A 26,341-nucleotide genomic window follows, 5' to 3' on the forward strand; every position below is an offset into this window, starting at 1 on the left:
ACAACAAAAACAAAAACAAACACAAACAAACAAAAAACATAGTCTTATTTGGAGCAGTGGCCTAGATGTCCAGAAAACAAAATGAAAGAATCCGATTAGTATCAATGGCAATCAAAGACTTACAATTTATTATTGCTACTATTGTTTTCTGGCATTGGGATCCTATAAGCATTCCTATGCATGGTATAAACCATATTGCATACGTGCAGGAGACTTAGGAGGTGTGCCATTCTCACACAAAACTAATTAAAAATAGCATTTTATGAAATGGACATACAACTTTTAGTATGAAGTGTTTTTTATATAGCCCCATATTTATATGGCTTTTACCTTCCCTTGATGATATTAATAATAGATAGGCAAACAGGACGAGCTACAGTTTTACTTTAGAACTGAAAAAAGGGACTTTAAATCAAAATGTGTACAGGGACACAAAGAAGAACATGGTGTAATAATAAATGAATCAATTCAGCAAGAAGATATGACAATTATAAATATATTTGAACCCAATGCCAGAGCACCTAAATATGTAAGGCAGATATTATTAAATATAAAGGAAGAGATAGCCTCTGATACAATAACAATAGGGAACTTCAAAAGAAAGGAAATCAACAAAGAAATATTGGAGTTAAATAGTAGATTATATAATCTATTTTTATACCTCTGTTGAGAAGATAGATTTGGATTTTTTTTTTCGGTTACTAGAGAGATCCCTGAAGTTTTATAGCATAATCTTTTTAGAAAAGCTAGTTATACTTGATACATCTTTGTCATAACAAAATTCTGTTTGTTCTCATAAAAGGGATTTGTATTCCAGTTTCATACTTAATTTTGTGGATATTATAGAGCAAAGTTCTGCATTTTAATTGCCTCTTCATAATAGCTGACTAAATAAATCCCTCCACTCCCTCCTATCTAGCCCACTAATTGTCTACTTGCCTGTTTGTAGAAAAAGTGTACATATTTATGTTGCTGTAAGATGAATATAAAAAGATTTATTTTCTCCTTACCTGGTATAATTTGCTACAAATGTAGCTGAATGAAGATTGCAGTAAAAGTTGTTTTATTTTTTAAGCCCTAGAATTTAATTTGTCATCTGAAGAATAAACTACTGAGTGAAAAATAGTTGGAATGAATTTACTTACAAACTTTATTAGGAGAAATAGCTCACAATTTTATAAAATGTCTTGAATAATAAATTACACCTCAAACAATTGAATGTTAATTAATTAGTTGATTATTTAAGAAAAATGTGCTTGACAATTACACACAAAAAATCTAATGAATTAAATACAATATGGTCAAATACCAATGTAGCTCCCTTTAGGCAGTGATATTAGAATAAAATTTTAATACTATGCACATAAAGCTAAAAACTATACATTGGTTCTTAGACATACCAGCTAAAACTGGGTTTATGAATTGCAAAGAAGATCTCAAAGTCAAAGATAGTATAAGAGGGACAACAGTACTGGCAGCCTTATTATCGTTCTTTCAATGGGTCCTAGAATTTTCTGGAGGTGCTTACCAAGTTGGAAATTGTGGCTTAATGGAAAAATTTAAGACCTTTGAGCACAGGACAGCTGAACATGCATGCTTCATTGAAATCACAGACCATTTTGTAAAGTTAGAAATGATCCATTTTCAGAGAGCAAATTTTCTTTTTTACACTAGGATTTATTGTAAACAAATATAGAAAATATTTATTACAGATCATATACAAGTGTAGTTTTCTTTGTAGAAAACATAAAAAAGTTGATCTTTATTAATTTTTTTTCTTTTAAATTTAAATAAGTACAATGACATTTTTTATCATAAGTGTCACATGTAAATGTTACATGCAAGTTGAAGATCTTTGAAAGACATTTTGTTTTATAGTGATTAGTAAGTTATTTCACTTTCAGGTAGAAAAATGTTAACAATGAGTATATGTTCTGAAGAAGTAAAATGGCTCCTTTGATTGTCCTCTGTGGGTTGGCATCACAGTTATCATCATTATCAACAAAAGGCATGTGATATCTTTTATATTGTTTTTTTTCTTTGTAATTATTTGAATTCATAGTATATACAGATGGGTTAGCTGACACAAAGATTAAAATGAATATCTAATAGCTACTTTTCTTATGTATGAATTGTTTTAGTATTTCTTCTTGTATCATGTAATGTACTGTATTGATTAGAATCAAACTTTGGTTTGTAAATAATTGATTCTTAAAGGTTGTGTTCCAGGCAAACATTCTAATTTTTTGGAAACAAATTTTAATTAGCTGCCTGAGTAATTTCTACATTTAAAATAATATAATTTATAAGTATATCTTTAAGGAACATGGAACCCTCTCCATTTTGGAGATTTTTGGAATTTGTGGTAGGAAATTTGGAAAGCTTAGGAATGCAAGCTGGAAAAGTTTTAGATTTTTGTAAACAGAGTTTAACGGGCTATTCTGGTGGGAGTTTAGAAATCCAGAATGCCAATACCACTGTTGTCAGTAAAGGGGGGATAGTGAGGTTTCAGAGAAGGAGGACTGTATTGGAAATTGGACAAAAGGTCATTCATATTCCATTTTGGCTAATAAGTTGTCTACATTTTACCATTGTCCTGAGAGTTTGTGTGAGGCTCAAATTAAAGACAATGGACTAACTTCTCTGGCAGAGGAAATTTCAAGACAGCATAGCCTTCAGGGTTGACATGGGCAATGCTGGCAACTTTGAGCCAAGTTTATTGAGATAATCAGGAAGAAAAAAACAGAGCTGAAAGATTTGAAAAGCTTCCAGTTTGGCCAAAAAATTGTGAGTAAACCTAGGGCTAAGGAATGTGTGGTCTTTAAAGACATTACAGCCACTAAAGAAATGCTGAACACTTTGCTCAGTAACAATAGGAAACATGGCTCCAAGGCATCTCAGAAATTAGCAAGACTATACCCATCTCAGGCTCAAGGGTGAAAAAGTAAAAATTCTTTTGAGAGGTCTGTAAGGCACACTGCTTTCACTGGTGGGCCAACAAAGCTATTTCACCATGCTCAGCTGCCCCACCACTCAGAGGCTGCTGCAACCATGGTGCCTGGAGGCTTGGATACTGCTCCAGATGGTGGCAGACCATGGTGTGAAGCACATGGTGTCAGTTCTGCAGGATTATAAGAATCTGGAGTTAGAGGGGTCATAGAACCTTCCACCAACATTTCAAAGGAAAGCCTGAGAAGCCAGGCAAAGTGCTACTGGGATGGAGTCCCTGCAGGCAACCCCTGAAAAGGCAATGTGTGGAGGAGGTGGCTGAAGTTGCTGTGGAGACCCCAGAGATTAAGAAATGCCAGGAACATGGAACATGTACTGAGGAAAGTTGCAGGAATCAGGCAGAAACGAGCCAAGAGAGGGGGCATGTGGGTGTGGGCTACAACCAGAAAATTCATGAGCTACACAAGCCCTCTGGAGAGAACATCATGATGCTACGTACCACAGATTCTGGACTCGGAGCTACAGGACTTGTTTGCCTTGCTGGATTTCAGTTTTGCTTTGATCCCATCCCTTTTTCCTATGCTACTGTAACTTCTCATAGAAAAGTTTACTATGTTCCATATTGGATATATAAACTTGCTTTTGAATGTTATAGGAACTCACACTGAGATTTTGCCTTGAGTTTAAAAGGAGAGTTTGGATTTGGGATTTTTGGTCAAAGCTAAAACTGTTAAGACTACGAGGACTCTTGGAAATGGACTACATGTATTTTGTATTGTGAAATGAGCAAGAGCTTTGGGGGGTGAGGGGTGGAATGTTATAATTTAGATTAGGGTGTCCCTCAAAGCTCTTGAGTGAGACAATACAAGAAAGTTTAGAGATGAAATGATTGGGTTACAAGAGATTTAACCTCATCAGAGCATTAATCCCCTCATAGGGATTAACTTGGTGGTAACTGTAGGCTGGTAAGGTGTGGCTGAAGGAGGTGGATCACTAGGGGTGTGCCTTTCGGGTTTATATTTTGTTCTCATTGAGCACAACTCTCTCTCTCTCTCTCTCTCTCTCTCCCCCCCTCCCCCTCTCCCTCTTTTTCTCCCTCTCCCTCTCCCTCTCTCTCCTTCTTCACGTTATGTCCTGAGCCATTCTCTTCCACCCACACTCTTCCACATGATGTTCTGCCTCCCATCTAGCCTAGAGTAATGGAGTTGACCATCAATGGACTGAGACCTCTGAAACCATGAGCCTCCAAGTAGACATTTCCTCCTCTAATTGTTCTTACCAAGTCTTTTAGTCACAGTGATGAAAAAAACAGTAGCAATTATGCACCTATGTTACACCAGAAACTTTTTGCAAGCATCCATAAGATTATCATGCCCTTTAAAAATTTCATAGTCAATTTGTAAACCACACACAGTTACAATGTAATGTGATAGAGTAAGAATAGAGGTAATAGAAAGCAGTGACAGCAAGTAATTGTTCCTGGGATCATAGGCAAAGTCCTCAGAGCAAAGATGAAACTCCCTGGGAACTTCTGGTTTAAGATGGGGGTCTGAACATATACCCATAACTCTACTCTGTTGTATAATTCCATGGAATTGACATAGAAATCCTTAGCAATCCTAAGGAACTGGGAAAAATGTCATTAATAGATAAGAAATTCTGGAAAATAATAGAAAAGAAAAACAGATAAGATTGGAGAGTTGTAGTAGTGGCACGATAGCACTGGTAAAATGAGGGCTGATTTTCCTGAAGGAACACTGAGAGACTGAGACCACCACTGGCCACTAACTCACTGAAATAGTTCTAACGTAGCACCAGTTCTTTGCAGAATATCTGGATGAGGTTTTTGCTTTCAAATTATAGCTAGCAAATATAGATTTCTAAATAAATTAGACTCTACTGCAGGGGGCTCCCAAATTGGACATCAGGGCTAGAGAAAAAACAGGGCTGGTAACTCCTAGCTTCTAACATTCATGCCAACAAAGTTTTATGGGCATGAGAGGAAGCTCATCCATCTGTATGCATCCTTCTCTCTCCCACCATAGAACTTATGCAGATTTGAGTCATTGTCACTGAGAGAAGAGTTTTCACAAGTGCTAAGGAAACATAAGTTACTATACTGATAAATTCTGGATGCTGACAAGTATATATGAAGAGCTAACCAAAAAAACATCACTTGAAGGAAAAGGCAGTCATATGAACAAACAAAAGGACAAATGCCTAAACAGTCAATGCATGAAACAAAAGCTATTATCTTTTAAAGAAGTCAGTGGAAAGTTTCAAGAGTAAGAGGGAAATGGCTGAGAGCTAAGCTAATTACTCTAGAAGCTAATATATTGATTATGAGTTCAATAATATAGCATTATTATTGTATGAGTAAATAAAGGACAGATAAACATCTATCTGTTCTTTATTTACTCATACAATAATAATATCTGATAACTCTTTAACAGAAATTATAAAATAGAATAAGTGAGAAAAAATCACAATGTATTAGAAGAAAATTTTTCTAAGCTGAAAAAAAGCTCAAGACTTCCAGAGATTCAAAGAACCTTTCAAATACTTTAAGGTAATATTGTGGAAGAGAGAAAAGGACTCAAATTTGATAAATCTTCATAAAATGCAAGATTTCCAAATTGCAAAGAAAATCTAAGAGAATAAAGAGAATCCTTGCAAATGAATTTTTAACTGTTAAACTGGATGCTTAATGGCAAAACACCTACTATTTTATAAAAGAATTTTGATCTTAGAATGCTATACCAAAATATGACTAAAAATCAATGTGCTTTCCAGGCACTTAATGGGAAAAAATATTCAAAATAATGCTGCAATAAAACAAAGGCAAAGCAAACGTGAATCCCAAGGAGTGACCTTGGATGAAAGAAGTACTGAGGAGAGTAAAACTTAGTAAAACTTCTAATTAAATTTAGAACTGCTGATAATGGGACTATGGAGGTTAAAATGATTACTAAGATGGAATGCCTGAAATATATAAGGTGAAGTGGACAGTAAACTTAACACACATGGAAGTGAGGTTAGAGTTCTACATGGTTTGAACAAACTATGGGGTCTAAGTAGAGACCATGAGTTTGCTGGAGCTCTTCTTTTGCAAGATGGGAAACGCTAGCCCTAGTGTTCTATTGTTTTCACCATGATGGATGCTATACTTTGTCGAATGCTTTTTCTGTATCTATTGAGATAATCATGTGATTCTTATCATGTGGTGAATAATATTTATTGATGTCTGTATGGTAAACCAAATTTTCATCCCTAGGATGAACCCACTTGGTCATGGTGTACTGTCTTTTTAATGTGGTTTTGCATGTGGTTTGACAATATTTTATGAAGAATTTTCACATATACATTCATCAATAATATTGGTCTGAAGTTTTCTTTCCTTGATATGTATTAACAGTAGAAAATCTAAAGAGAGGAAGAACTTACCTCAACATCATAAAGACTATGTATGACAAACCCATAGTCAATATTATACTGAATGGAGAAAAACTGAGGCTGTGGCTCAGTGTTGAGTGCTTGCCTAGTGTGATGCACTGAGTTTGATTCTCAGCAACACATATAAGTACATGAATAAAATAAAGGTCCATACATCTAAAATAATTTTTTAATTTCCTCTAAAAACAAGAACAAGACCAGGAGGCTTATTTTCACTACTTTTATTCAACATAGTCTTTGAAACTCTATCCAGAGCAATTAGACAAGAGAAGTTAATTAAAGGGATATAAATAGAAAAAGAAGAGCTCAAATTATCTCTGTTTGCTGAAAACATTATTATTCTATACTTAGAAGACTCAAAAACTTTCATCAGAAGACTTCTAGAACTGATAAGTGAATTCAGCAAAGTAGCAGGATACAATATCAACATTCATAAATTTCTTGTGTTCCTATATTCCAATGATGAGTCTGTTGAAAATAAAATTAGGAAAAGGTATCCCATTCACAATAACCTAAAAAATAAAATAAAATACTTGGTAATCAATTGAAGAAAAGAGGTGAAAGACCTCTACAATGAAAATTACAGAACACTAAGGAAAGAAATTGAAGAAGATCTTAAAAGGTAAAAAGACCTCCCATGTTCTTGGATAGGCAGAATTAATATTGTCATAATGGCCATACTACTAAAAGCACTATAAAGATTCAATGCAATCCCCATCAAAAGTCCAATGACATTGTTCACAGAATGATAAAAATAGTAGTGAGATTCATTGAGAAAAACAAGAGACCCAGAAGAGCCAAAGCAACCTTTAATAAGAAGAGTAAAACTGGAAACATCACAACATCACACCTCAAAATATATTCAGAGCTATAGTAACAAAAACAGCATGATACTGATGCCAAAATAGGCAAGAAGACTAATGAAATGAATAGAAGACACAGAGACAAACTCACTGAAATACAGTTATTTGATATTAGACAAAGGTGCCAACAACATATATTGGAGAAAAGGTAGCCTTTTTAACAAACAGGGCTGGGGAAAACTGAAACTCTGTATATAGAAGAATGAAATTCGACCCCTAATTCTCACTCTGCACAAAAGTCAACTAAAGGTGGATCAAAGTCCTAGGAATTACACCAGTAAGTCTGCAACTGCTTGAGGAGAATATAGGCCCAACACTGCAGCATGTTAGCAGAGGAATTGACTTTCCTAATGAGACACATAAGAGGCAAGGAGCAAAATGAAAATATCAGTAAGTGGGATGACATCAAAGGAAGCAATCAAGAGTGTAAAGAGAGACCCTACAGAACGGGAGAAAATCTTTACTACCAGCTCCTCAGATGGGGCATTAATGTCCAGAACATACAAAGAATTAAAAAAAAAATTAACACCAAAAAACAATCAATAAGTGGGCAAAATAACCAAATTTCTCAAAATAAAAAATATAAATGGTCAACAAATACATAAAAAAAGTTTCACTATCTCTAGCAAATAGACAAATGCAAATTAAAACTACTTTAAGATTCCATCTCACTCCAGTCAGAATAGCAACAATCAAGAACACAAATAATAATAAATGTTGGCAAGGATGTAAAGGAAATGATACAGTCACATATTATTGATGGAACTGTAAATTAGTGCAACCACTGTAGAGAGCAATATGGAGATTTCTCAAAAATCTAGTAATGAATCCACAGTGTGACCCAGTTAGCCCACCCCTCAGTATATATCCAAAAGATTTAAAATCAGCATACTACAGTGACACAGTCACATCTATATTTATAGCAGCACAACTCAAAAAACCCAAACTATGAAATCAACCTAGGTGCCTTTCAATGGATGAATGGATAAAGAGAATGTATAGGTATGTATCTATACACAATGGAGTATTACACAGCCATAAACACGAATGACATTGTGGCATTTGCCAGTAAATACATTGAACTGGAGATTATCTTGCTAAGTGGAAATAAGCCAATCCCCAAAAGTGAAAGATTGAATGTGCTCACTAATATGCAGAAGCTAATTCAAAATGGAGGGGTGGAGAAAGAGAGAATGGAGAAAAAGGGGAAAGGGAATTTCATCTAAATAGAAGGAAGATCCATAGAGTAGACAAAGAGGATTGAGGGGTGTTAGGAGGGTCAGGAAAAGGGAAGAACAGAGGAGCAAATCTGACTCAACTTTATTATGTACATAAAGAAATAAAGCAGAGTGAATCCCAACATAAAGTATATTCAGAAGATACTAATTTAAAGAAATGAAATAAATTACAGAAAAAGTTAGTAGAGTAGGGGAGTGAAGTGAGGAGACTAAACTAGAGCAAATTATAGTCCATACTTTTGTGATAATGTCAAAATGTATCCTAATGTTATATATAATTTAAAAAATGAATAAAAATGTTGAGAGCCACAGCTGATTGGCAATAAAGAGTTGCTGTTTTGAACCTATAAGTGCTTCGTGGTGGCTCGGTTATTTGTGCCCAGCCAGACTGTGGCATAAAAATAAAAAGATGGGAAAACTGTATGTATATGTTTTTTTGCAATTAAGAAGAAACATTTTAAATATTTTTTAATAAATTTAACAAAAACTATCAATACAATAGTATAAAAATAAGAGATAACTATCCCTTGAAGAAAACAACAAGGTCAAAGAAAATTTGATCAAACAAAAGTTTGGCAAAAAAAAAAAAGAATAGAATTACCTTAATGTCAAAGCAAGGCAGACAAAACACAGAACAATGTGGCTTATGAATGTAGGAGTAAAATTTAAATAAAATATTCAAAATTACTACTAAGTGAATTAACATTAATAGAACAATATAATTATGATTTTATTTCAAGAATGCAAGGTCAGCTCAACTGTAGGAAATCATTAATAAAATTTACTACATTAATAGATTAAAGGAGGACAAAATTATTTATGTTATCTTTTTGAATCAAGAAGACATTTATGTTTGCCTTTCTGCAAAGAAACCACTAGAATATTGCACAAAAATTATGTATATATTAATAGAATCAAAAGTATATTTATAAACTTGAGAAATATTTGTGACCTATGCAAACAGTTATCAAGTTATAAGAAAAAGACATTAAAGAAAGATTTTAATTAACTGAAGATAATATCTTGCCCTTGCACCTAAATAGAAAGTCAGTATTCTAAAAATATCATTCATTCTGAATTGCCTTATATTTGCAATGAAATTTAAGTCAAAATTACAATGGAATCTTTTTGAGCTTTAAAGAATATTTTTTTTTAAATTTTGGAACTGTAAATACTTATAGTAGTCAAAAAAATTTAAAGTTGTTCTACCTATTTAACACTATTTAACCTATTTAACACTATTATGTATAATATTATAATTATAATAGTATAATATGTATAATTCTGTTATGTATAATAGTGTTAGAATTCCTAAAGATAGATTATTCATTTATAAAACATCATGAAAAGAGACTATTGATCAGTTATTTTTAGATATATTGTAAATATTATACAATAATGGAAAGTGGCAATTATTTTAATGGTGTACGTAGAAGCAAAATGTCATACTGTATAATGGCAAATGTAGAAACAGGAATATATAATGATGAAGAAAGTCAAGTGATGTAAAAAATATTTTGAATTAAAGACAATAATTCTTACTCTTATATAATAGAGTTAGTTTATCACCTTTCGACAACATAAAAGTAAAAAAAATAGGCAAGTACAGTTATAAATAATTTAGACACTTCAGAAACATTAATCATAAACTTATTTTTCTTTCAAAGTAATGTAGTTTAGAATGTCTTATTTTCATTTAAAAGATGTAAAGTGATCAATATTCACCACCAGCTTATTTTCCTTGGAGCTATCTCATGTCACAAGCATAAATCACGACAGCCTTCCGTGTTCCTGGGTAAAGTGCACACCAGAGAGGTTAAGATTCTCAGACTTCTGCTGTGTAGGGGATCATAGCAGCCTAAGGTCCAAAAGACGTGCAGAGGGATGTTGTAATTCAATCCTTGACCTAATACCTTTGCTCAAAGATTCATAAAGATTTTTACATGTGCTTTGTGAGCCTGATCTTTCCTTTTGGAATGGTCCTAATAATAATGTTCTTCCTGAGACGGAAACAAATTTTCACCTCTGAATTTTGCCCACTGATCTTGGTTTTGTTCTTCTGAAAAAAGAGTGTTGCTCCCTATGGCAGGACTTCGGTGTCTGAAGCCAGTTTGGTATGCCCTGTGTCCTGTCCTATGTTCTCTAGTCCCAACACCCTAAAACCCCACGACCTCTTCTTAGGTAGGGTAGCTGATCTCTCCCCGTCTTCCTTACCTTTATGATGGACAGATTGTGCCCAAATCAAATATAGATCTCCAGATGTAGACCTGCCACTGAGAGGCCACCTGGGGTGTTGTAAGTTCTACACAGATTGTAGGTCTGAATGACGTTTACTCTTTTAGAATAGCTTTTGAACTACTGACGTTATACTTCATCTGTTCTCTAATTGAGAAAATTATTTTGAAAGCTCAAGGGTGAATCTGAAATGTATCTCTAATTCAACCTTATTAGCTTTTAGTTTGTTGAAAAAATTTCAAATATTGATCACCATTCAATGCATTACCTGGTTCACTCAGTCAATTAGCTGCAAATTTAATTAGCAAGTCATTTTTAGCTTCTTTGAAGTTGATAAGCCAAAATATTGAATTGGTCAAGATTTCATTGCCAGATCCCTAGAGAGGACCAGGTGGAGTTGATTGGTCTGGCTGTTTAACTAGCTACAACCCAGAGAACGGTATTCTCATCCAGACAGCACGGTATTATAGTCTCAACAATATTATGAGACTTTGTTATATCTCTTTCTGCAGATAAAAGTCTTCATCAATAGGAAGGCTTTCAGATGATTGCTGTTTTCCTAAAAACAAAATTCTTTTTTTGTATTATAATTCTTAATACACATATATACCACAATTTTTGTTATCTCTGTTTGTATATAAAGTATGTTGACACCTAATTCAAGTCTTCATATGTGTACTTTGTTTAATGATGTCCATCACATTCCACCATCATTGCTAATCCCCTGCCCCCTCCTTTTCCCTCCCACCCCTCTTCCCTATCTAGAATTCATCTATTCCTCCCATGCTCTCCCTCCCAATCCCACTATGGATCAACCTCCTTATATCAGAGAAAACATTCGGTATTTGTTTTTTGGGGGGATTGGCTGACTTCACTTAGCATTATCTTCTCTAACACCAACCATTTACCTGCAAATGCCATGGTTTTGTTTGTTTTTAATGCTGAGTAAAATTCCATTGTGTATATATACCACATTTAGGTAGAGGGAAGTGAGAGAGGAAGGCAGGGGATGTGGGGATAAGAAAGACAGTAGAATGAAACAGACATTATGACTTTATGTATGTATGTGACTATATGACCAATGTGATTCTACAATATGTACACTCAGAAAAATGAGAAATTATATCTTATCTATGTATAATATATCAAAGTATATAAGTGCATTCTACTGTCATGTATAACTAATTAAAACAAATAAAAAATTTTAAAAAATAAAAACAATATAATTTTCTTTTTCTTGTAGAGTCTTACATGGAATCACAATTTATAGAGGGAAGTTAATAGAAAGACAGGACTGGTGCTCCACTCTCTGTACCCCATTCCTCTCAACCCTTCCTAAGTCATGGCAGCTCCAAACCCAGGGCTCATAGGAAGACCCTGACACTGATTTTCAGCTTCCCATCATCTCGGTCAGTAGAGTTAGCTCTATCCTAAAGGAAGTGAAACCAGTTAGGAAAGGTGCATACACAGAGAACGTATGCCCATGTTGTGGGGTACACTGCTTTGCTGGAAGTATGCCTTAAAATCTTTTTAATACTTTTATTAGACCATAGAATATTTAAGAAATACTTACTGGTATAGATACTCTTCTTTTATAGTAGGGAAATTATTATTATTGTTGTCATTATTTGGGTACTAGGGATTGAACTCAGGGGTACTTGACCACTGAGCCACATCCCCAGCCCTATTTTTGTATTTTATTTGGAGACAGGGTCTCACTGAGTTGCTTAGTGCCTTGTCATTAATGAGGCTGGCTTTGAACTCTTGATTCTATTGTCTCAGCCTCCCGAGCCTCTGGGATTACAAGTGTGTGCCACCTTACAGTTAATGCAGAAGTTAAATAATTGTGTCTGTCACATCTTATTATAACTTTCATTAAAATACTTGGATTTATTAAGAGAAGAAAATTGCAATGGCATCAGCAACTAAAAATAAAGACAGACCATATGCTATGGCGTGAGGGGAATTTCCTATGGCTTTCTGTTCAAATTCCAGTTGGAGACCCCGCCACCCACAGCACCACAATTGCTTGGACAGCTGCATCCCCAGTGTCTGCTCCTAATTTTGTGACTTAAAGATTATGTTGATCAGAAAATCTGGCAGCCAACCAAATCCTAATGCCTAAGAACAGTAAGTAGCTGAAGATAATTCACCCAGGACCCTAACACCAGAAAATATAAAAATTGCAAATCTTATAAAATTCTCTTTTTTTAAAAAAAAATCTACATATAAACCACATCATTAATAACTGAAGGAAGATTAGGGATTGTGATGATGGTAAGATATAGGAAGAGTCCAAGTGAACAGTCTGTTTTGACACATAGAAGCTCAGTGTATATTAACTAGATAAGTTTGTTGTTTTTTTCCCCATTTTTCATGTAAACCTAGAGAGAAGATAACTTCAATTTAATCTTCAGTTGACTTAGATGATCTTTTTCATTAAAACAAGCTTTCTACGACACATGCTTTTGAATTTATTTCTTACCAGATTTTAGATCTGATTTCCCATGTTTATATGCCAGGACAAGTTCTTCATAATCTTATTCTTTTGGCATTTACTTAAAATTGGAAATGACATAGTTTGGAGAAGGTCAAGTCCTTGTTGTTCCAAGGGAATGATCTGCTAATGTGGTAGGGCCATGCACCTACCTCCAATTTCTCAGCAATCCTCTCTTCCAAATTTCCAGTTTGCAATAGGACGAAGAATAGAGAAGGGAGCACGTTTTGCATTATTTCCTGTATTATGTGGTTACTTCAGGAAAGCTGATGCTGGGTGAACAATAAGAAAAGTCATTTTGCCAGGCACCATGGCACATGCGTGTAATCCCAGTGGTTTAGGAGGCTGAGGCAGGAGGATCCAGAGTTCAAAGCTAGCCTCAGCGAAAGTGAGGTTCTAAGCAACTCAGTGAGACCCTGTTTCTAAATAAAATACAAAAAATATAGGGCTGGGGATGTGGCTCAGTGGTCGAGTGCCTCTGAGTTCAATCCTTGGTACCTGCCCTCCTGGAAAAAGAAAGTTTATTTAATCTGTATGTACTGATAAATAGTTTTTATTGTTATTTATTTATGAATTCATTTTTTGTGGTACTGGGGCTGAACGCAGGACGTTCTACTACCAAGGGACATTCTTAACTTTTTTTGATTTTTATCTTAAATTTGGGTCTTAGTAAGTTTCCAAGGCTGACCTGGAACTTGTGATCCTCCTGCTTCAGCCTCTCAAGTAGCTGGAATTATAGGCATGTGCCCCCATGTTCAGCTAAATACAGTTTCTAACATGCTTTCCTTGTGTGAAAAGAATTACAGTACAGTCTGACTCTTCACCATATTTAAATCAGCTAAGTAGAGAAAAATCAGTCTCCTGATTAGAAAATATGACACTATTGTGTGTCTATCTATCATCTGCGCCAAAGGCTAAAAACATTACCCCATACTAAATATATTACTCGGGCAGGTCTAGATATAAAAGCAAGCATTCACTAGTACACCATAGCTACATGTCTGGATAAGGGGGAGGTGAGGACTGTCTTCTGTAAAATAAAGCACCAGTATAAAGGTCTCAGAATGGCTAAACCAGGGAGCCTTTAGCTACAGGACAAGGAGTTCATAGAAAGGTGACTGAACATAAAGGCAAAGCATTGCCTTGAAGGTTTGGAGGAAAAAGCATCCTTCTGAGAATAATTTATCTATAAGTATAACCACAAAATGATTTAGAATATTTCCTTGATTTTTCTAAGAAAAGTCCAATAACATGGCCAATATAAAGAAGAAACAGGGACTCACCATAGTTTTAGCTGCAAGGAATAATTCTGATCTGGGTTAATTGACACAGTAAGTACATGATTTTCTCACAATCAGAAGTACAGAGGCAGTGCAGATTCTCTGCAGGCTCCTGATAAATGTGGAGTAACCCCCGGTACTCTTTGTGTTTTTCAGTGTCCTCATGATGATTCTTTGTTTTCATGCTCTCAAGATGGTTTCAGTAGATCCTCAGGTCACATCCATACATATGAATGTACACATGATGAAAAGCAATTTCTCCTCCCAGGTCTCTTTCCCAGGAGAGGAGCATTGTGTAGAATCTCCCAGTCAACTTTTCTCCTTGACCTGAATTGGATCATAGGAATTTTCCTCATGCAATTCCTGAAGTGAGAAACAAAACAGCTATGACTGGCTTAGAAAATTACCTGGAGGTGGGGGAGAGCAATGTGTGTATGATAGACATCATAGGGACATGGGGGGGGGGAAGGACAGGAGTGATAGCCCTAAAATATAAAAAAAAATATAGAAATCCACTCTTGAAACAGTAAAGAAATTGAAAATACTAAATTGGACATATTAACCTCAGTGTACTGAATAGAAAAGCAAAGACGTTTCAGAAAGTTATAAAGTAAAGGTACTGAAGGCAGAGGATAAAGACTAACATTGCACTTATTAAGATTAAGCAAGAAAAAAATGGATGAAAAGCTAATAAAAGGCTTAACAAGGAACATTTCTTTAACATTAGTCTTGAAAGTAATTATTTTGGAAGTGGCACCAAAAGCACAGCCAGCAAAAGCAAAAATAAACTACTGAGCCTACGTGAGACTCAGAACCACCAACAAAATGAAAAGGCGATCCAAGGAATGGGAGAAAATATGGCAAACTGTGTATCAGATAAGGGGGCCATATCCAATATATAAGGTAATCACACAATTTAATAGTCAACGAATAGATAACCTAATTAAGAATGAGCAAAAGATCTGAAAAGATGTTTTTCCAAAGACGACAATGCTGCTCAACATCACTGATTCTCAGAGAAACCTGAACCAAATCGCATGGGATATCATCTCATACCTGTTTGGATGACTGTTATAAAAAATGACAGGAGAAAATAGGTGTGGGTATGTGGAGAACAAGGAATCCTAGTACGCTGTGGGTGGGGAAACAGTAAAAAGGATCCTCAAAAAATGAAAAGTAGAGCTATCGTACAATCCAGCTGTCCCAAAGGATGCAAGATCAGTATTTAAGAGAGATATTTACACTCCTGTGTTCATGGCAGCATTATTTCTAACAGCTCATCTATGGAAACAACCTATGCATTCATCAAACGGCTGAAGAAAATGAATTTTTTAAAAATGTTGTATAAGAACACAAGGAAATATTATTTAGCCATAAAAAAGGAGACTGTGCTATTCATGATAACTCAGATAAGCCTGGGAAACACTAGAAAGTGCAGTATACCAGGCAGAAAATGAATACTGTGTGTGTGAGATCTCACTTGCATGTGTAATCTAAGAGTCAAAATCATAGAAGCAGGAGTAGAATGGTGGTTTCCAGGGATTGGGAGTGAGGGAGATTGGAGAGATGTTGATCAAGGGTTCCAGCCTTCAGCTATAAGACAAATAAGTTGTAGGGATCTAATGTATCGCTTCAGTGGCTATAATTAATAATATTGTATAATTTACTTGAAATTTGAGAAGAACAGATTTAAATTTCTATCATCCTGATTGCATATACAAACACACACACACACACACACACAAATTGTAACTCTTGGTGGTAATGGATGTGGGAATTTGACTGTGGTAATCATTACATGCTGTCTTCATATATCTAATTACACAGTTGTATACCTTGAATATACACAACTTTTATCTGTCAAATAAATTTTTTAGATAATTTAAGAGAATAAAGAGTTTCTATTCACAAACTAAAGATTTATTCACTTAAAAAAATATAAATAAAAAAGGAAAATTTCCATGAGATAAAATGGGCATGAGTGTTGAGATTCTAAGTGACCCCATATGTTCCATGAGAAATAAATGGAGACTCACCCCTTTACAGTTAAATCTTATACATATTTAGACAGGGGAATAAAAAATAACATCAAAGGAACAAAATCACTATAGCTGCAGACTTTTATTATATGGTACAAAATTGTAAATAACAATGCCTACAGAAATTTTAGAAGAAAAATTGCAATCCAAGAAGTGTATTGCAACAGAATGGTCAATCTAGTTTGTAAGCAAAGGAACAGCTATGTGTTTAGGGGCTCTACAAATATCCTATTTATTTCCTTTTCCTTGCAATTGAAAATAAGAGAATAACTCAAGATAGAAAAAAGAATCTCATATTGAATGTTTTTGAAGTTAAGTGGTAGGAACTCAAGATTCATATGCTCATCTAAGAGGTCATATCAAAATGAAGAAAACAGAAGATTTCTTAGGTTTGAAAAAACTCCATTAAACTTAAGACTTATCTTTTTTTTTTTTAAATACAGTTGCTTTAAGAACCTAAGAACAGTCATCTTTTAATACAAAAGAGCTAATTGTGATATTTAAAGCAAACTAACTGAATGAAATACAATTGGGTAGCAATACCACAGTATGACTATTCAATTGAGTACAAAATTAATTGTTGATATTACATAAATTATCTAAGCCAAAAGTCATTAATCAATATTGGAGGTTTATTTTACACTGATGACTCTTTCTATCTTAAAATAGAAAATAAAAATTTAAAGCATTATATGAGACATTTACCAAGAAAACCCTATTGATTTATACAAAAGGATAATAAGAGGAAATATAAATGCTAATAAGCATATAAAAATCCTACCTCACTGAAATTCAAAAGAACACAAATGAAAATAGCAATATATTATCTTCACCCTGAAATTGCAGAATCTTAAGTGATTGTGATACTTGACTCATTTGAGGATTCATTGATTCAAACTCTGAAAAGCAGTTGGAGAGCGTGCATAGTCACTTTACCCCAAACCATAATGAAGAAATGAAGGCTAAGGCAAGATCTATAAAGCAACAAATATTTACATATAAGCTTGTTCATCATACTTCATTTGTATGAATGTAAAATTGGTGAGAAATATTACCATAGAAGAGAAGAACAAAAGAAATTACCTTCTATACATGGGATATGATGATATGTAGTTATTAAAGAGATGTATGTAAAGTTATCATTGCATTGAAAAACGATCATGATTCAAGGCTAAAGTCAGTAAAAGCTGACGAGTAATACTGTATATACTATGCTATCACAACTATGGAAAAATACATACAAAATCTCAGGAAAAAAAATATGACAAAGTGGTGGATGCAGGTGATTCTGAAATGTCAAATTATCAGTGATTTCTGCTTCTTAATACCTTTCTACAAGTTCTAAATTACCTGTCTCTAACATATATTTTAATGAACGGAGAACCAAATATAAATAATTGAGAAGCAAGAAAATATTAGCTTTTATGCTCCCAATTTCTTCCATTCTTTCAACATTGTCTGAGATTGTGGTCTTTTTGTAATTGAAGCTCTAGCTCCTTCACTCCCCTGAGATGTAATTTTTCTGAGACTGGAGGATTAAAAAGGCTTTATATTTTCACACTCTCTCCTCACCTGTCTTGGTTTTCAATTTCCTCCTAACTATGTTTGCTTTGTTTTTGCCACTTTGAAGATCCTTCTCCTGGTTGGAGAAGATGGAAACTAAATAGGAGTTGATTAGTCTTGTTTTCTTTTTGTCATCTGTTAGCTTTGTGCCATCTGGTACCAGCAGACGGCCTTCCTTCATCTCCTTGCTCAGAACTTAACTAAAAGGAAAGATAGGTCCACTGTTTTGTCTTCAGAAAGTTTTGCATACTTGAACTTGCTTTTGAGGACTGACCCTTCTTAGAAATCCCAACCAATCTTCTGATTTAATATTTAGTTTCATGTCCTTTCTTCCTCCATGACTCTCCTTCCTGTGTTCCTTGAAAGTCTGAGCCCATCGAGTGTCCTTTCCAGTCACAGGAGATTTTCCTTCTGTAGCCCTTTAAGCCAGGCCTGTTCTTTATCCATCATGCACCCTTTCGGTTCACACACTCATGTCAAGTGGCCAAACTGCGTTTCTCTCTTTTAATCTCCTATTGGGCCAGTCATTTTTGCGTCTTGTGTTCCTTTCCCAAACTCTGTTGCTTGACTATGGTTCAAAAATTTCAAATACTTGCAATGGCTTATCTGGGACAAAGTGGAGAACTGGAAATTCCAGAGTCCTTCTACAGACAGGGCAGCTGTCCATTCAATTACCCACCTCCAGGAGGAAGCCATGCAGAATGGAGAGGCCATTGTGGTTAAAATCCTCTGATTTTTAAAAAGATGCCCAAAATACTGAGTGTGTGTGTGTGTGTGTGTGTGTGTGTGTGTGTGTGTGTCTATTAGTGAGAGAAGAAAGAGAAATGGAGGAAGAGAGAAAGGAAAAAAGAAAAAAGAAAAAGAGATTGTTTGGAAATTTTAATATTTGTTAATAGATTCTTTAAAAATTCTTTTTGGTACTGAGGATTGAACCCAGGGGTGCTTAACCACTAAGCCACATCCCCAGCCCTTTTTAACATTTTATTTAGGGACAGGGTCTCCTGGAGTTGCTTAAGTCCTCCCTAAGTCGCTGAGGCTAACTTTGAATTCACGATCCTCCTGCCTCCACCTCCCTAGGATTATAGGCCTGTGCCACCACACTTGGCTATAAGTTAATAAAAACAATTTATTCCACATAAATTTAACAAATATCAAATAATAAAATCAATAACAAAAATCAAATTTGAAAGATGAATTCAGTCTTAGACCTCCAATTTTGTTCTTATTTTATTTTATTTTTGAAACTGGGGATTAAAGCCAGGGGGCTTTACCATTAGGTCACACCAACAGCTCCTTTCAATTTTTACTCTGAGACAGGATCTCACTAAGTCACTTAGGGTTTAATATGTTTTCCCAGGCTGGCCTTGACTTTGTGATCCTCCTGCCTTAGCCTCCTGAGTCACTGGGATTACAGGTATGCACCATTGCACCTGGCCTATTTTTACTCTTTCATTTATACCTACCATTTTTATTTTCCTGCTCTATCCTCTCTTAGAGTTGATATCTGAATTTCAGCTTCCTTTAAAAATATCTTCCCCAGCTCTAAGTTCTACAACCCCTTGTTGTCACCAGTAGACACAGTGCATCTATGTGTGTGTGTTGACATATGTGCATGAAGCAAAGCAAACACACACATATAGGTGTAGATATATATGTATAGGTACATTTATAGGCACACACACACACACACACACACACACACAATTTTTCTTGTTTCCCTGACAGTGTCCTCTGCTCTGGCTAAGGATTTTTGTGATCATATAGTAGAATTTACTTTTCTTGAGCATCAAAATCTACCTGATCCTCAGTCACACCACTTGGCTAAGGACATAAATTAGGTTTGGAAAACCAAAGCGTCAGGTATTCATGGTCATTATGGGCTCCTTAGCTTCCCTTCCCAACTCGTTTGCACTTTCTCTTCTGCTTCTGTCCTTGTTGTTTAATTTTGTCTTATGTTGCCTCCCTGACCTTGAGCTTGAAATTTGTAAATGAATTTGTTCCCTCTTTTAGTCCTTCTTAAGGACATGATTATTTTATTTTATTTTTGTGATGGTGATTGAACCCAGGGGAGCTGGATCACTGAGCCACATCCCCAGCCCTTTTTATTTTTTATTTTGAGACAGGCTCTCCTTAAGTTGCTTAGGGCCTTGCAAAGTTGTTGAGACTGGCTTTAAACTTGTGATTCTCTTGCTTCAGCCCCAAGAGCTGATGGGATTACAGGAGTGCAGGACATGATTTTAAATCACCTTCTGGTGCTTGCTTTTCTTGACTACTGCAGGTGACTATGCCAATCCTGATTTCAGTGCCAAATGACCTGGATGGTGTCATAAATAAATATACTGACATCCAGTGAAAGGGAATCACTTCTGAAAGCTTCATTCATCGATTCTCTCTATACATTAGAGAATGCAATTTTTATATCACTTTTCAAAAATAACTTTCTTGAAATCTAAGGTATATTTCAAATAGCATAATGATGATATTACTTTTTATCATTTGCATTTATTGAATATTTTGATTATGCTAACCACTCTCTTTAATGTTTTATAAGCAGTGTTTCATTCACTTCTCAGAGTAACCCAATGAACTACTTGCTATTGACATTCCTATTTTAGGAAGAAGAAACTGAGGCACAGACTGATCAACTAACATGCCCAAGGCAATTCAGCTAGTGTCGGGAATATGATTTCAACCTAGGCAGTTGGACTCCAGAGGCATATTTTTAATAAGTCCATGATATTATCTCTTTCTACATTGTTACAAACTCAGAGATGACATAATCATTTTCTCTGCAGGTCCTCCTCATTTCTTCTGCATCCATCAGTTCTCATTGTTCAACGGAATTAGGTGCCAATAGCCTTTTCTCTCACTGCTTCTTTTATCATCCTTTGCCTTTTGAGCAATGAAATTATCAGCAGGGCCTGTCAGGAACTTTTCCTGGCTCTTCCTCTGGCAGAATAAAGCCTCCAGCAGCATTGATAGTTGGAGCTACTTCACCTTGCCTCAGCACCAGTTTTGTGATTTATTGATCATTTACTTTTATCTCAATCCTCTGAAGTCTGCTTCTAAAACAACATCAAAATACAGACTCACGTGATTAGATCAGGCCCAATGGGATTATATATATATTTCACCAAAATCCTTTGCTTCAATTCTCCATGTTGTAACTTTCCATCCAGGATAATAATGTGTTTATGATGCTGTTTCCCCTTCTCTTTACTATGAAATCTCTCTGATTGACCTTATTCCATTAAATAGGGCTCAAACCAAAATTTATATGTCTGTGATTCCAAAATCCATCTCTCTGGGTACATAGTGAATTCCAAGTCGGCCATCTCCATCTTCAGATACCTTTAATGCAGTATGTCCACAACTGGACTCGTCATCTCTCCCTGATACCTGGTGCTTCTTCTATCCCAAGTTTACCATCTATCTGTGGGTCTCAGAAATATTGGCTCCGTTTCTCCACCCATCTGCACAAGAAAAACACATCAAAAGAGTTCTTGGTAATTATCATGTATGAGTCCTCTTCACTTCTCTCTGTGCAAGACATTCTTTGAGTCCCACATCTTCAAATGCCATCTGTGCGACTGTGACACCCACATGAATACACTCAGCCCTGGCTTCTCTGAGATGTCAACCCACACATTTTAATACTCACTTAATTTACACTTTCCCCAACCATCCCCCAAATCTTTTATTATTTCTCCCAATGATACCATTGTACTCCCAATGGATCAAGGACTGAATGTGCTGGTCATGTCTGGTCTCTATTTTATCCTCAACTCCAATCATCAAAGCTACTCTAGCATATGCCCAACTCACTTAATTCACTGTGTCCCTTGCCGCCTCTCTGACCAAATTCTACATGCTGTTTCTCTCTTGATCTCCAAACATTTACCTAATGCAAAATTCCTACAAATAAGTCACAGTCAGATAAAACAGTAAATCGACTTCCATCAATTGCCTGGTTAACATCCTCCAGTGACCACTCAGATTATTTAGAAAGTCTGTGATACCCCTTTTGATGTTACCTGCTTCTCTGACTTCATCTTCTTTCCCTCTTATACTAGGTCGCAACCTCACTACCAGCCCTCAGTCTGTTTCTGAAGCACAAAAACTTGTTTGGGCCTCAGGACATTTGTGCATGCCTAGAGTCCTCATCTCCTTCATCTCACAGCTCTGAGCCTCACTGGCTGATAACTGTCACTAGCTTTTGACTCCAAGCCTTCCCTGACCAAATCTTCTGAAGTCAACTTTTCCACCTCCATTCTCATTCTCGGTTCTATAGCTTTTAAAAATTCCTTCACAGCCTAATCTAAAATTAGCTAGTTGTGTTTTTTTATGTGAACTTGACCGAAATGTAATTGACATAAAATATATTACACATACTTGATGTATACAGTTTGATGAAATTGGACAGACACACACATCCGAACAGCTCCACCCTCAAGCAAGAGGCGAAGCACTTCTGTCATCCCAGAAACACCACGTTCATGTTTCCCCATATGAACATCCAATGTTTCCAGCTCTATTTTTGAAAAAAAACTCATTCCTTCCTCTATTAAGGTCATTGTCACCTTTACCATAAGCTATTATATTATGGCTGTGAGTCTTATTCTGAGCACTCAATTCTGTTTCATTGATGTATCTGTCTATATGCCAGCTCATACTCTATTGTTTTTTTTTTTTTAAAAAGAGAGTGAGAGAGGAGAGAGAGTGAGAGAGGAGAGAGAGAGAGAGAGAAAGAGAGAATTTTTAATATTTATTTTTTAGTTCTCGGCGGACACAACATCTTTGTTGGTACGTGGTGCTGAGGATCGAATCCGGGCCGCACGCATGCCAGGCGAGCGCGCTACAGCCCGAGCCACATCCCCAGCCCTCATATTCTATTGTTACTTTGTATATTTTTACCTCTGTATTATCTGCATTTCCCATGAAAATTCAAGTGACATGAGAGCTCAGACTTCATCTGCTTTGTTCATCTTTTTTTTTTTTCCTCTAGCATCAAAAAGATGCCTTGCAAACAGACTGAGCCTGGTGATGAATGCAAAGGAAACCAAAATATCAAGGAAACAAAATAAGCTTTCTTAAAATGAGAGCAGAGAGAACATTTCATTCCACATAATAAGACTTCCTCGAATTTCTTTTGAAACATCCTACTCTCCAAAGACCCACTCCTAGCAGCAGCCCCTAACGTCTCTCATCATCTCTCTTCCTTTCTCTGGTTCCTCTTGCTCCTTTTCCTTATTTCTCTGCTCTATTTCTCCATCATCTGTTCGCATGAACGGTGTGGTGCTTTGTCTGCTCTCAGTTGCTACCTGATTTCTTTTCTTGAATCTGCTTCAGCACAGCAAAGGTAAATAATGGCAAAGCCAGAGAAAGACGTGCCCTCTTTTGAAAGGTGAGAGGGTCGGATGGGAGGAAGGAAGAATTACCCATGCTTTTGCTGGTGTTTTTCTTGTGCCTCTTTTGCACTAGAGATTGCTGGTCCATTGCAGCAGGAGTACCTCTTAGAAACCCAGGACTGTGAGCGGATGCTGTAACGCTGGATGATGGAAGGTGTAGACCAGGATCAGCCAGACACGTACTCCAGCTCATGACCGATAACCCCAGGAGAGATGGGAAATTCACCCCTGAAACAGATTCTAGATTATTCGTGTCTTATTTTTATTTATAATGCACATTGCCCATGGTCAGGGCAGCCTCACCTGAGGGGTGATGAGTAGTCACATCTCTATTGTGGATAATGTGTTTCAGCCTCTTTTATGACCACAGCTCCAGCTTTCCCACACGTCTCCCATTTGTCCTGTGGAAGTCCCGGGAGGTGGTTCATTCATCCTGCGCACCACAAGCCCGGCTCTCATGGCAAATGCTCTTCTCTTCTGTTGTGCTACCTCCGCCTTCCCCAGGTGATGTCTGTTGCTTCTGCATCAATTCAAAAGGGCCTGGCCACCGCTGCAAATGTCACTATTCACACCATTTTCCACAGCAGCTGCCAGAACAATGTTGTGCTAACACCATGTTGTTTTGAAGCCCTTTTGCTTTGCTGTATGCCAGATGCATCAGTTCTCCTGAAGAGGCAGGATCAGCCTGTGGGTTCTGCTAAACTCCTCTTCCTACCCTGTGTCATATACTCCTGCAGATGGATCCTAAAACACTTGTCCTGAACTACCAATTTTTGAGAGAGCAGCTGATTTTTCAGGACTATGGACTGAACCCAGGGGTGCTTGAGAACTAAGTTATATCCCCAGTCCTTTTAATTTTTGTTTTGAGACAGAATTTCACTGAGTTGCAGAGGCTGGCCTCTAACTCATGATACTCCTCTTTCAGCCTCTGGAGTCTCTGGGATTCTATGCTTGAGCCACTGTGCCTGGCTGTAGAACAACTCTTTCTGTTTGACTTGCAAGTTTCTCTCCCCAGACAAAACTCTTTTGCTCAGAGTCTGTGATTAATCATGTTTTGTTTTGTTTTAAGAATCCTCATTAGGAGAATAAGCTGACGGACGGATGATATCCTGTACTCAGCAATCTTTTTCCAGCATGGGGGCACTATGGGATGGACTGTGGGCATATGGTAGGGTCCCTCCTTCTTTAGAAGAATTCTTTGCCAGAAAGCACCTCAGCCATCCAAGGGCTTTTCCACTCTCCTCCTGTCATGGTCAGCCACACCAGCTCATATTTAGCTAAACTTTAAAAAGCTGCATGTGATGTGCATTCTACCATGTGGGATCATTTACTACCAATTAGTTAATCTCTTTTGTTTTCGTGTACAGTACTGAGGGTGATTCATGGTGTTTGGGTACATACTTGATTCAGATGAACTCTAAATTAGAACTGCAGACAACATGCAGGTTATACTGGGTAAATGAAAGGATGCTATTGATTTTCTCCCTCCCTCTCTTCCTCCCTTCTCTCCCTTCCCTCCATCCTATATTTTTCTTCTCTGAATAAGTAGTGTGTTCAAGGCAGCAGAATTGCCCATTAGCCCTGTCAGCCATATGAATGGTTAACACAGTTGCCTCAATATGGAGTCATCTACCACCCTGTGAGTTGCTGTTTCCTTGGTTGGTGATGGATAACTTCCATATGCTAGAATCTGTGGCTATCACTATTGTCTGTGCAGATGCTGAAAGAAATCAGTGTTTGCTCTGAGATTGACTTCACCCTCTGTGATGTTCCAATCTTCCTTTCATTACCTTGTTCCCCTTCTTGCCCACTCACCTCCCCCAGAAAACTTTTTAGTTATTTTTTTCCTTCCCTAGTCACCTCCCTCCTGCTCTGTGAAATTTTAATAGCATGAATATTCTATGTATCTGTTTATGAACCATGGTTCACTGACCTCTGTAATACATAAGATCTTTTTTTTTTTTTTTTTCACAATCCCACTTCCAATAAAAGACTAGTCTTACCCTTGGAGGCTTTCATAACAATCCCCATAGAGAATGCTCACTCCGTGAAAAGAAAGTCTGGACCAATTATAATGAGATTCTTTCTTCTTCCTTTTTGTGGGTTTTGCGCGGTTTTAAGGAATAGACAGATGAGGATGGTGGGAACACCATATTAAGAGAATAATCCTATAAATTGGGCCCACTGTGCTGACCCCACAAGAAACAATTTACCTGCAGCCCTGCCTAGCCTCAGTGGATAGAATATGTCACATTCCTCAGCAAACTACCTGTTCACTGCAGGAGAAATATAGGCCCAAGATAATGTCAACGGGAGGAATCCAGGAGATTTTTGTGACCAGATACTGAAACTCTGAGAGATAAGGGTAGTTTCTCCTAACCATAAAGTCTGTAAGAGTGTAAAGTTAAAAATCCAATTAGAGGGGCTGGGGTTGTAGCTCAGTGGTAGAGGGCCTGCCTAGCATATGTGAGGTACTAGGTTCAATCCTCAGCACCAAATAAAAATAAATAAAGGCATTGTGTCCATATACAACTAAAAATAATAATAATAATTTAAAAATCCAATTAGAACTGGTTACCATGGGCCACGGTAACCTAGAGTTGCCATGACAGTGAGGACTTAAAAGTCTGATGTCACCCTGCTGTCAGTCAAAAGTTAAAAGGTGAACCTAAGTGTGGCTCTCTGGAAACTTCTCTGAGACCCCCAATAAAACTGGAGTGCAGGACAGGCACGTGTTCCTCTCCTCTCTGAGCGTAACATATCTGAAATCCTTCTGACTTGGTCCCAAGAATTGGGGTTTGAAGAGGGAGGTCTCA

Source organism: Spermophilus citellus (assembly GCF_964194105.1).
Source record: "Spermophilus citellus genome assembly, chromosome: 7".
Classification (NCBI taxonomy): Eukaryota; Metazoa; Chordata; class Mammalia; order Rodentia; family Sciuridae; genus Spermophilus; species Spermophilus citellus.